Genomic DNA, 13,611 nt, shown 5'->3' on the forward strand with positions numbered 1-13,611 from the left:
AGACGCATCAATAGGTGTGTTAATGAAGCAAAATAATGAAAAAACTATAAATTACCTAACATAGTAGGATTATTGTATCGATCGTTTTGGAGAGGATTAAGTTAAAAAAAAAAATCAACTGGAAGTAAGGAGTAACATTAAAGCTTAAAACGAATTTAAATTATTCTGTATATAAAGTGGGTTGTTTCCTCCTCATCACGATGAAGTTTTTTTTTTAAGTACTTTTAAAAACTTCTTATTGTTATAAATAAACTATCTTTGGTCTCAAGAGTCGTTCTTAAAGAATTGAGACCAAATTCAAACTTTATCAAAAAGAGCGACATGTTGAGGAAGAGAAACCCACCCCTTCATAGACGTAATAATTTTTGCTCGTTTAAGGTTTAATATTACTCCTTAATTTAAGTTGAAAAAAACTTGCTTTTTATTTAATATCAGATCGTTTTTTATTTAATGCCAAGAAATCTGGTTCGGCCTCAACGGAAAAATCCTCCTCCCCCCGGGAACATCCTCTAGATAATTCAATCTCGAAGAAAATTTACCCCGGATACTTACCCTTAAAATCTCCACACGTAAAATTGAGTTGGCAAAGAAAAATTAAAACATATGAAAAGAATTTTGAATATATATCATGGCAAATTCCCCAAGTGTAAAATTCCCCCTGAAAAGTTCGCCCGCTGGAAAATTCCCTCTCCAAGAAAAGTTTTTCCCGTGGAAAATCCCTACAGCCAAAAATCTCCCCCAAACACGAAAATGTATGAATACTTCCCAAAAACAAAAGTTACGTAAATAATGGGCGGACTTTATAACTTAAGGACCTTTCCACAAGCGCCTTAGGGGGTCGTGTTGTCTCCAAAGGCATAGTTATTGGGCCTTTCAACTATTCTTAACAAAATAGCAACATCAAAATTTTGGTCGGATAATTTTGAGAAAAAGAGGGCATGGGAAGGGGCCTAGTTACCTTCTTATCTTTTTTGGTCACTTAAAAAAGGCACTAGAGCTGTTAATTTTCCTTTTGAATGAGCCCTCTACCGAAACTCTAGGACCATTTGGTTGATACCATTACCCCTAAGCAAAACCGATACATTCGTGATCTTTCTTCTGGCAAAAAATGCAATTTTCTACATTTTTGCAGATGTGAGCTTGAAACCTCAACATTAGGGTGAATCTGATATATGATGAATAATCTGATGAATCGTGATATATGATATATATATATATATATATATATATATATATATATATATATATATATATATATATATATATATATATATATATATATATATATATATATATATATATATATTATTGGGTGAAAATTTATATATATATATATATATATATATGTATTAGGGTAAAAATTTAAACGTAGATTGCAATAGAATAAGAAATATCTTTTAATTTTTAGAAAGCGCACGGCGCGTCAGTTCTAATCCTCTTTTCGCAATTTCTACTCATTTTCAATTTGACTTGGTTATTTGCTGTCATATCTATTCGGTTTTGGTTTCATTTGTTTTTGTTTTTTTTAGTGATCTATGGTAGTTTTACGCTTGGAAAATTATTAGACATTGTTTCTGTTTAATATAGCAGTTTATTTTTTTTGAAAAACTTTGTCTGTGGATGTTCTTTTTTCAATTAATTAGTTGTAAAGATGGTGGATATAGTAAATGTTTTAAAAGTAGAATAGTCAACACCCAGAAGTTATTGTTTGTTTTATTTGAAAAAAGTTTGAAAGAATAGAAGTCTCAGAACCCTGGAAACTATTGTTAATTATTCTTTTCGGCCAATCTTCTGGGTCCACACGATAAAGAGGTCATATCCAAATAGGGTAGGAGGAGGTCATAAAGAAAAACTTTTGAAAAACTAGAGATTTTTGTGAGGATACTATGAAGGATGCTTTGAATGGGTTGAAAAGTGTAGGAAGAGCGTGCTTAGCTGTTTTGGCCTCATATTGCTTGATAATGCAGTCTATTGCTAATAGTATTAAGTAGTCGTAGATTTTGACAGATGTATCTTCCCTTTTCAAAATTTTTGTGAATTGACTCTGCTATACAAAGGGATTTTTCATAGGGATGGGAAAAAGCAAGCAAGCAAAAGGGAGACGGGAAGTAAATTGACCGTCTTCTGTCAGAACTTAGCCTCACAATTGTTTTTAAGGATTGTTGTAGGAGAATACTTTTTCTAGAAGGACACTGTTATACTTTCTGTTCCTCTTATTCCTTCTTAGCTTAGTTTCCACTTTTTTAAAACTTTGTTGGCAAAAAAAAAATATACGTTTACCGATTAAGCAATTAACGGTGTACAATATTATGCTTTATACATACTATATTTTCCCAAAAAAGTTTTAACAGAAAATGAGGAGCTTTCAGACTAGATTTTGAGCCCTCCTCCCCGTTGGTGAGGCTTGGGTGATCTTCTTGACTGCCTCTGTAAGTTGTGAAACTGAGAATTTTTCTCAGTTCATGTGGTTTTGATTTGACATCTGTCACCAGTGAAAATTTATTTTAGTGCTTGTAATTGACCTCAGAGGCACAAGAATTTGCTGTGCAGCCTTTTTAGAATCAATAAACACAGAGGTGCCCCTATTCAGTTTCATGTTTTTCTGCCACCCATTTCATAATCTCCAAATTGAAACGGTGGTTTTTGCCACTCAACATCAATGTTAATCCGTTTGCTTGGGAAGTTTAGGGAACATTTCAACAACAGCTGATAACATCGTTGTCAGATAATCCTGACATCGAGAAATTTTACGACTACTAAATTGAAACCACTTTTTAGGAGCTATTATTATTACTGTTCTTAGTTGAGTGGTTGTTGTGCTAGGTTCGGAATCTTTTGTCTGACTAGCGTGGGGTTCGATTCCTGGTTTGAAAGGTTATTTGGCTTAGGATGGAGATCATTGGCATGACTATGTAATCTCGGCCAGAGTTGACCTCAACTTCGGTTGTAGCAAAATTGTGAGGAAATTCTTCGGGCTTTCAATTACGGTGGGAGCCAGCATTTACCCTCCTGGAAAAGCGCTCCTCCCCCCTGTTAATTATCCTATGTTTGTCTCCAATCCCTTTCAACTTACAAGAAAAGGATTATAACTCTCAATTTCTGCTTGAATGGGCATCTTCAAAAGTTTCAACGACCATGAGATGAAGACGGGGACGAAGAAGGGGCAGTTTCCATTTTATACAAAACTATTCTATCTCTTCTATCCATTCTATTCTCTTTCCCTCCATTCTATTCTCTTTCCCTCCATTCTATTCTCTTACCCCTGAAGAAAATAGCATTTCTTACCCTGTATTATTAATTCAATTGTATTGTAACAGTTTGTTCTTAATAAAACAGTTTGTGGTAACAAACTGTAAGTAAGGAGGGTTGCAGCTCAATCATAGCTGAGACTCTAAATTTTTGAATTTTGATATCAAATTTCAAAAACAAAATATAGATATAAATAGAAATATCAGAAAAATTGGCCTAATATGCTGATTCCAAATATATAAGATTCATTAAGTTTTGTTTTACCCGTTCAAGGCAAGAAGCCTGAGAAAATTTGCCGGATTTTCGAAAAAAAAGCGGGAAAGAATCCCCAAAAGTAAATGAATCTTAATGAAAATCACACTATCAGAATCAGCGTTACTCTGCAGCAATGGAAAATACATACCAAATACTAGGACTGTAATTGATGCCAAAGGCAACATTTTTCTGAAATCCACCCCTTTTTTGGAGCTTTGGCACAAAATAATAATAAAATCCACTATAGTCAAGGAATTCTTTTTAAACCAAATTCCTCTTGGTCTTTGAAGTCTAAAAATCTGTAATTTCCAGGAGTAAATACTTAAAATAGAAACTGTAATTAGCTCTGTGAACAAAATCCGTATGAATGTGAGATTTCAATACCGTTTGGTATGAAAAATGTGTTTCTTTTTCTGGTGACTACCAGAGACCATTAACATGTGTACATTCATCTAAATATGTAAATAAAACTAGTAAGCATAAATTGCCTAAAACATACATTAAAATCCATTAATATTAAACAAAACTCTTAGCTATAAGAATTACTTAACAGATAATATCCCTATTTGGTAACCCAAAGTTTTCACTGCCAATTTGCCTTTTGGTGATTTTTTACGAGAGAAAATGGTGATTTTTTACGAGAGAAAATGGTGATTTTTTGGCGTTCAGTGGCAGCCCTGGTCATGACTGCCTCTGTCAAAAATTTCATGCATAGCTTGAATGTCTTCTAACAAAGCCTATTAAGTGTACACACATACAAAAAATGAGCTAAAAATTCTCCTTGCACAGTTTCGAAAGGGTGAAATTAATGGTGCAGTCAGGATTTTACTATTTGCCTAATATACTGCCAAAGGTACAACAACTATCTATAATATATAAAAAAAAACACGTTAAAGGTTTTCTACAAACATAAAATAGTTTGAACATATTAAGATGATGAAGCCTTGGATCTACACCCAGCGAGAAACAGAGTAGGAAAAACGAGAAGAAAACGGACTTTCAGAAACAAAATTCCGTGTGTTTGTCTATTTTTCCAGTTTGAAAAATATCACTGCTTCACGATCATCTCAAAAGCTTGAGAAATCTAGATCCTAGATTTTAGCACATGACAGCCGACCCATGACCAATATACAGACAAATAAAAATAAGCAAAGGGGTGTTAAGCCTCCCCCTCGAAACACTTTGTAAAATAATAACACGAACTAATGAAGATGAAAATTCAATCATTTCCGTACAAAATGGAGAGGGGAGTTGAAAGTTAAAGGAGTCCTTGCTATACCAGTATTACCGGGTATCTAGATTAACGTTGCTGCGTCATAAAAGTGAAAATGGACAGAAAACATCTTTTTTCTAGTGAAAATGATCTAAATGAACTATTTTCCAAAAAAGTACATTGGGTATTGGTACAGTGTGTGGGCACTGCTAAAGAAGTCAAGTTTGGTTAATGCTAATAAAATAAAATAGGATAATTACATAATAGTTTATAAGCAAATTTGGGGTATATACTTGCACATTAGAGGGGGGGGGGGGTAAAATATACCAAAAATTAAATACGTAACATAGCCCAACCTAGGTACCTCCCCCCTAAACCCCCAAAAACAACAGTTTAAACATCGTAAATGCAATGAAAACCACGCTTTGCATTCCATTTCTCTATAGCGGTCTCTTGCAAATAACCCGTTTGGCGGGTTTCGTCTCTCGTACAATATATAGCAGTGCCCACAAAATGCACCAGTACCGTACATTGATTGGAAAATTACAATGCACAATTGCCTCAGAAAGTGCCCAAATTGTGCAAATGCCCCGTCTAGGAACTCTGCACCAAACGAATCCATTGGATAGACTACGTTCTTTAATATTGTGTGAAGAGACTTGTCTTTTTAGCCAGTTATTCTCATTTTATGTGCTATTGATGGCTATTTTATATTTCACGGTGAGGAGGGGTTACCGAACTCCTTAACATCTGGGTCTTCAAACCGGGGTAGTATTTTTGCTTAAGGAATAACAGTTTCTTTAGATACATTTTCTTTATCTACATAATAATTTTCCTATGTTATGGAGACTGCAACCCCTTTGTTTCGTTTTCTACGCAAATATTCAGATTTTTATCACAATATTTCTATGCTTGAACACCATCCTTTTGAGCTAACAACTACTATTTCTGCAAACTTGTTTTTACCTTAAATATCTCACTATAAGGAATTTTCTCTATGTTAAATTGACCCCACCGGGAACCCACGGAAGGTTCAAACATTAAAATAACAGATTAACAAAAAGACAGAACTTGACATATTAACTTATCATTTTATGCTGCATTTTGTAGATTAGATCGTGAAATACTCTGTACGGGTTTAATCACTGAATATAATCATTCGTTCATTCATATCAACTTATCAATCGACTAATGTAACATGACAAAATAACGCGATCTGATAATATACGCGGCAGAATCAAAATAACGCGGCAGAATCTGATATTTTTTAAAATCTTAATACACCGTATTAACTCTCTGGAATTGGGAGCTTGATAGATTGAAATATTATTTTTAAGAAGAAGAAAAAGGGGTTATGTTAAAAGAAATAAACAAACTCACAGCAAGACCAAATTGTATAAACTTGTATGGGTATACATCACCGTTTAAAAAAAAAAGCCTACTTACACAGCAACTACCAGCCATCCTTACCCCACCCCTCCCAAAAAAATAATAATAAATAAATTAATTAAATTTTAATAAATACTCTAAAACTAACTGGATGTCGAAGAAACAAATTAAAAAATTATTCTTCCACTCTTATTCCTCGTCCCCCTCCAAAAAAAAACAACTTTGGTAAGCAATCTCATTGAACTGACACGCTTCTTGAAGCACATTAGTTCAATCAAAAGGAAAAGAGCTGTTCTACTGGAACTTGGAGCTTTAGGTCTGTCACTATTTACTATCCCTGCCTTGGGGAATAATGTTCGTAGTGTTCAGTGACGTATTCAAGACACACGGCCGTACCCAGGATTTTTTTTTTTCGGAGAGGGTTTTACTCAAATATTTCTTTTCGGGGGGAGGGGGTTACACAAAAAAACTTCAAAAAACGCATACAAAATTTGTTTATATACATTTTTGCTACGTTTTTACGAGTCAAACAAACATTTTTTAGGGGGGGGGTTCAAACACTCCTAACCCTCCTCTAGGTACGGCCTTGTCAAGACCCGACGAAACTTCCTCTACCAGAAAATTTACTGCAGAAGATTCAGTCCGAAAAGTTCTCCTTGGCATACTTTCATTTGAATTACTTTCATTTCGTATTAACTCTCTGGAATTGGGAGCTTGATAGATTGAAATATTATTTTTAAGAAGAAGAAAAAGGGGTTCTGTTAAAAGAAATAAACAAACTCACAGCAAGACCAAATTGTATAAACTTGTATGGGTATACATCACCGTTTAAAAAAAAGCCTACTTACACAGCAACTACCAGCCATCCTTACCCCACCCCTCCCAAAAAAATAATAATAAATAAATTAATTAAATTTTAATAAATACTCTAAAACTAACTGGATGTCGAAGAAACAAATTAAAAAATTATTCTTCCACTCTTATTCCTCGTCCCCCTCCAAAAAAAAACAACTTTGGTAAGCAATCTCATTGAACTGACACGCTTCTTGAAGCACATTAGTTCAATCAAAATGAAAAGAGCTGTTCTACTGGAACTTGGAGCTTTAGGTCTGTCACTATTTACTATCCCTGCCTTGGGGAATAATGTTCGTAGTGTTCAGTGACGTATTCAAGACACAAGGCCGTACCCAGGATTTTTTTTTCGGAGAGGGTCTGACTCAAAGATTTCTTGTCGGGGGGAGGGGGTTACACAAAAAAACTTCAAAAAACGCATACAAAATTTGTTTATATACATTTTTGCTACGTTTTTACGAGTCAAACAAACATTTTTTAGGGGGGGGGGGGGTTCAAACACTCCTAACCCTCCTCTAGGTACGGCCTTGTCAAGACCCGATGAAACTTCCTCTACCAGAAAATTTACTGCAGAAGATTCAGTCCGAAAAGTTCTCCTTGGCATACTTTCATTTGAAAAGGCCTTCAAGTTCTAATCGTTTTTCTGCAACTTCAGAGATCCCCCTTCTGTGGAAACTATTTTCCTGAAATTCAAACATGCTTAAATTTCCTCAGACAATTTCCCCGGAACATTGCCACATGTAATATTAGTAGGCAAAGAGAGAGTAAGGCATCTAAAAAGAATTTCGTATAAGAATTCTGTTGAATTTCTTCAGTGTAAAATTTGTCCTGCAAAGTCCCCCCCCCTGAAAATTTACTTTCACACACAAAATTATATCTTCAAGATTATGTTCGGACAATTTTTGGGGAGAAAAAGTGGGGAAGGGACAAGCTGCCCTCTAACCTTTTTGTCACTTAAAAATGGCACTAGTCCGTTTAATTTTGGTTCAAAAGGGTCATCTACCGGTGTTTTCTGACCATTGGTTGCATAAGATCATTTCTGGCAAAAAATACAAAATTCGACATTTTTACAGATAGGAGCTTGAAGCTTGTACAGTATCGTTATCTGATGCACTGAATCTGATGGTGTAGTTTTCTGTATAATTTTATTTACCTATAGAATGTTTTCCCCCTTTTTCGAAAATCAGGCAAATATTATCAGACTCGAAGCCTTTTATGGGTAACACTAAGCTGAATGAATCTTCTATACTTTTAATCAGCATAATAATGCGATTCTTTTTATATATTTATTGATATCGAGATTCAGTTTTTTAGAGTTTTGGTTGCTATTGAGCCACTCGTTACCTCGAACTGTCAAACAGTTCGTGGTAACGAACTGTGACCTGGCTCAATAGTAACCGAAACTCTAAAAACCGAATTTCGATATCAATAAATATATAAAAAGAATCGCATTATTATACCGATTAAAAGTATAGAAGATTCATTCAGCTTAGTGTTCGGAATCCCAGCTATTCTAAAAAATGGGAAACAACCCCTAAGAGTCATAAAATCTAAATCAAAATCGCATCATCAGATTCAGCGTTTCAGAAAATCTTACTGTAGAGGTTTCAAGCTCCTATCTGCAAAAAATTTGGTATTTTTACTTTTTGCCAGAAGAAAGATCACGGATGCGTGTCTATTTGTCTGTTTGTTTTTCTTTTTCCCAGGGGTGATTGCATCAACCCAGTGGTCCTAGAATATCACGAGAGGGCTCATTCAAACATAAATTAAAATTTCTAGCGCCTTCTTTAATTAAATAACAAAATTTTTATAAAATAGAATTACTTTTTACCAAAAAAAAAAAATGTATTTTGTTGCTTTTCATTCTGAAGTCTTTAAAGGATTTATTATTATTTTTTTTTTTTTTTTTTTTTATAGAGTTCAGGGCACAAGAATAGGCTTAAAAATTAATGCTAGAGAGACTCAGTCACTGACACTGGGAATAAATGAAGGTAAAGCGGTGACGTCGATCAAGTGGATTGCACCCACCTAGGTAAAATCATCCAAGCACCCACCTAGGTGCAATAGCGCCGCCTTTATAAATAGCGATGTGGGTTTTACGCTTTTTTTCCACAGAGTCATTTCTTTTAGAAGTACCAGTCTTAGAAATCTCCGAGAGGGTTCTTTCCTTGGAAATTAAAGGTTTTAATGCCCATTGTAGCATTATGTGATACCTTGTTTTATGCTTGTGGTTGTGCACCAGCTGCCATTGCGTGCTTATGATTATTTGCCTTGATGCGTTGTCTTGATAGCTTTGTTTATAGTATTCTTTATTATAGGTTGCCTGGGTTTTAAATAAAGATTTATCTACCAAACATTACATGGTGTCAGAAGTGAGTGACCAATAATGGATGTCAACCAGCCAAGTATCAGTTGTGACTCGCTGTGTCTTCCAGCTGAATGGAAACGATTTGAGCAGCATGCTTGTCTTATGTTTGCTGGCCCATTATCTGGGAAAACTGAGAATATCATGTGCGCCTACTTACTTATTTGGGTGGGAGACAAGGGAAGAGAGATAGTTAATACTTTCACCTTCAGTGAGAGTGAAAAAGACAAGCTTGAGCCATACATGACAAAATTCAAAGATTATGCAACACCTAAAACAAACAGCGTGTTTGCAAGGTACGTCTTTCAGAAACGTGACCAACAGGAGGGAGAAAACATAGAAAGCTACATAACAGAGGTGAAAACCTTGGTTGAGGCCTGTAGCTACAGGGAAGCAGATGAAATGGTACGAAATAGAATAGTCTGTGGAACACTGAACCCACGTATCAGAGAGCGCCTGCTAGTAGAAGGGGATGCCCTAAGCCCCTAATCCTTGAAACAACTATAGAGCAATGTCGCATGTTTGAAACAACCCAGGCAAATTAAAGAACGTTTGATGAAGGTAGCATAAAAAAAGAAGTTGATTCCATTCATAAAATCATCCGCCGTCAAAGAAGAAGACACGACGAGTTCAAGACCACCAGCCCAAGATCTAGAAAATGCTACTTTTGTGGAGGTAGCTACAGCCCCAGTCATGCATGTCCTGCAAAAGGAAAAACATCTAAAAAGTGCCGCAAGCCTAACCCTTTTGCACGCGTCTGCAGAAGCAACAAAGTCGTAAATGTAGTTTCAGGCACCAACAACACACTTAAAAACTCTGATGATGAGGACGAGATATTTCTGCATGAAGTCTAAGAAACAAATAACAAGGAAGAAGCCATAGTTTCTCTCAAAATTAACGCCCAGTTGCCAGTTAGCTTCAAAGTTGACGCAGGAGCGCAAGCAAATATCCTTCCTATCAAGTATTTTGACATGCTCTTGCCAAAGCCAGAAATAACTAAGGCTAAGCAGAAGCTCACTAGTTACTGTGGTGGCAGGATTCCCGTTCTAGAAACATGTACTTTAAGCTGTACCTATGAACAATCAAGGCCTTCCAACCAGCAGTTCTACATTGTAGAAGCAGACTCTATTCCCATAATCAGTTTCAGATCAAGCTTGGATCTGAAACTTATTAAACTGATCATGAATGTCAACTCTGCTGCAAGCACTGAAGTACCAATCTGCAACTCTGTTTTGGAGGTTATTTAAGAATTTAATGATGTCTTTGATGGGCTAGGAAATCTGGATGGCAAGTGCCATATTTAATTGAAGGACGGGGCCATCCCTAAGGTTCATGCTGTAAGTAAAATTCCATCAGCTCTTTGCAACAAGCTTAAATCAGAGCTTGATAAAATGGAGAAAGACGGTGTCATTGAGAAGGTGACTCTTCCTACTGAATGGGTAAACTCCATGGTGGCCGTTCAAAAGAAAGATGGCACTGCCCGTCTCTGTATTGGCCCTGTGGATCTCAATAAATCCATCAGAAGACCCCACTACCCTATTCCAACGCTAGAAGACTCTACATCCAACTTGCATTGAGCAAAGTGCTTCAAAAAGCTAGACGCAAGTTCAGGATACTGGTCATTGTCGCTAGATGAGGAATCCTCAGACCTAACCACATTCAACACTATCCTTGGAAGATACCGTTTCAAGCGTATGCTGTTTGGCATTATTACAGCGCAGGAGGAATTCAAGAGGCAAAATGAGGAGGTGTTTGAAGGTCTCACTGGCTTTATAGTCATCATAGACGATCTGCTAGTTTTCGGTTCAACCCTGGAAAAGCATAATCAGCGTCTTGTTGCTGCCTTAAAGAGGGCTCTAGCAAAAGGGGTGAGGCTCAACCTCAGTAAATGTAAGTTTGGGGTACAAGAGGTTACATACTTTGGCGATATGATTGGCGAAAAAGGGATTCAACCTGATCCAGAGAAGCTACTTGCAATTAATGCAACGCCGAAGCCAGCGAACAAAGAAGAGCAGACCACCCTCCTAGGAATGCTAAATTACTTAGCCAGATACATCCCTAATCTATTAACAAAATGCAAGGACCTTCGTGCCATCTGCATAGACAAAGGCTTTGTTTGGGAAACAAAGCACGATGTTGCCTTAAAGGAAATAAAGGGCTCCATCGTGTCGCAACTTCACTTCTTTGATCATCAAACTACCTCAATTGACCTGACAGTCGATGCCTCATCACACGGCCTAGCAGCATACATCTCAACAAATGGACAGGCAATAGCATACACTTCACAAGCCCTTACGTCTACCGAGCAAAGATACTCACAGCTAGAGAAAGAACTTTACGCAATTGTATTTTGCTGCCGATACTTCCATCATTACAATTATGGAAGGTAAGTCGATGTGTTCACTGATCATTGACCTCTTGAAACCATCTTACGACAGCCTTTGCACAAGGACCCAGCAAGACTACAAAGGATGATGCTCCAGATTCAGCCATACGACTTGAGTTTCACTTACCAACCTGGTGCTGAAATACCAGTCGCTGATGCTTTATCAAGGCTCCTCCTATCAGACATGACAGGTGGAGCCACCCACCAGCCTCGACTGAACACAGACATAGAAAATCTGATTGTCAGCTGCTACACATGCAAAAAAACAGCAGGAGTCTGCAAAAAGAGCCACTAATCTGTTCACCAGTTTCAGTTCTCCCCTGGCAACAAGTTGCCTGTGACATATTCACCTGGCATGGAGCCAGCTACCTCCTAGTGGTGGACTATCATAGCCGCTTTTTTTAAACTGATCTATTGCGTGAATTAACATCTGCAGAAGTCATTTAGAAACTGAAGTCACATTTTGCCCGTCATGGTATACCCCAGGTCATGATGTCCGATAATGGTAGACAATTTGTGTCCCAAGAAATCAAAAGGTTTGCCAGAGACTGGGGATTTGAGTTAAAACTTAGATTTGAGTTAAAAACTTCCATTCTGGAATACCGTAACACCCCAATAGACGGTTTAGCTGCCCCCTCACAAATGCTCATAAGCCGCCAGCTCCGCTCAAAACTGCCATGCACAGAAAAGCCCTTGGAAAAGAGAGTGGTACAGACTTCTGAATTCTTGGCGAGCAGAAAGATAGCTCAACCCAGAAAGAAATCCTACTCTGACCGACATGCTAGAGAACATCCCGAGCTCAGAGGAGGTGAACAGGTCTTCTTCAGAAAACAGCCGGAAATGCCGTAGAAAAGGGGGAAATAATTAAAGAGGCAGATGAGCCTAGATCGTACTACCTATCAACTAAAGATGGTACAATCCTTCATTGCAACCGAAGACACTTAATCAAAGCAGCCTCTCCACTCACACCTGATGATAGACCTGCCGTGAAGAACCCCTTCGGGGCTGTGTCAAGGTCACTAAACCAGGGACAGGTTGCAGATTGTCCTGACACTGCCACAGGCATGAATATGCACAGATTATTGCAGAGATTCCCGACTACCACCACCGAGCCCGGTATGGCCATAGATGAGCCCCACCTGCCAGCAAGTGAACCGTCTAGCACAATTGAAGCACAAGCAACAGCTGCTCAGGCCACAAGATCCGGTAGAGTGGTGAAGCCACCAGAGAGACTAAACCCATAATGAATAAGGAAGTGACAATGAAGCATTTGTGTCTAGTAAAAGTCTCCCAAAACCCATTGGCAGCTGATGGGAGTGAGCCTTGTGCCTCCCGGTGTAGTGTTCTGTTGTGTCCTGCATTCATTGATAATTTGCCAAGTTATGGCAGTTAGCAGAGTAAGCCTAGCGCCTCCACGCCTAGAGGTAGAAGGAGCTCATCTCTTTTAAATAGCTGAAGGGGGATGTAGCATTATGGGACACCTTGCTTTATGCTTGTGTCAAGGTGATTTTAAGAGTCAAGGTGATTTGATAGAACCTCCGCCCTCCCAAATACACCCAATTTCAAAACAAACATCCAAACAGCGTTTAGAGATACCATTTTTTCAGCATTGTCGAAAGGTTCAGTAATTATGTATTTGGAGATGTCAATCCCTGTCTCAACGCCTCAGGTCAAGGGCTGAAAGCTGTGCGATTTGTTTATTGTTCACATATATTATATGCTATTGAGGAAAGGTATGATTGTTTGACTTCTACTTTCCCAAAATACAAATGGCATTAAGATCAGTCTTTCAGGGAATGTTGAAGGGAGTGTTGAACTAAATCATAACATGTTATGTGTATATGGGTTGTCAGAAGAGTTTAATTAAAGAATGACTGAGCGCATTAATTTGGATTTTATTTT

At 37.4% G+C, this 13,611-nt stretch overlaps 1 pseudogene; it reads left to right on the forward strand.

The window, feature by feature from the left end:
• The first annotated feature begins 9,344 nt into the window (after positions 1-9,344).
• On the forward strand, positions 9,345-10,627 carry LOC148943816 (uncharacterized; annotated as a pseudogene).
• The last annotated feature ends 2,984 nt before the right edge of the window (positions 10,628-13,611 follow it).

The sequence above is a fragment of the Artemia sp. Qi Xiang Cuo genome, chromosome 15 (assembly GCF_049724085.1).
Source record: "Artemia sp. Qi Xiang Cuo chromosome 15, ASM4972408v1, whole genome shotgun sequence".
Taxonomy (NCBI): domain Eukaryota; kingdom Metazoa; phylum Arthropoda; class Branchiopoda; order Anostraca; family Artemiidae; genus Artemia; species Artemia sp. Qi Xiang Cuo.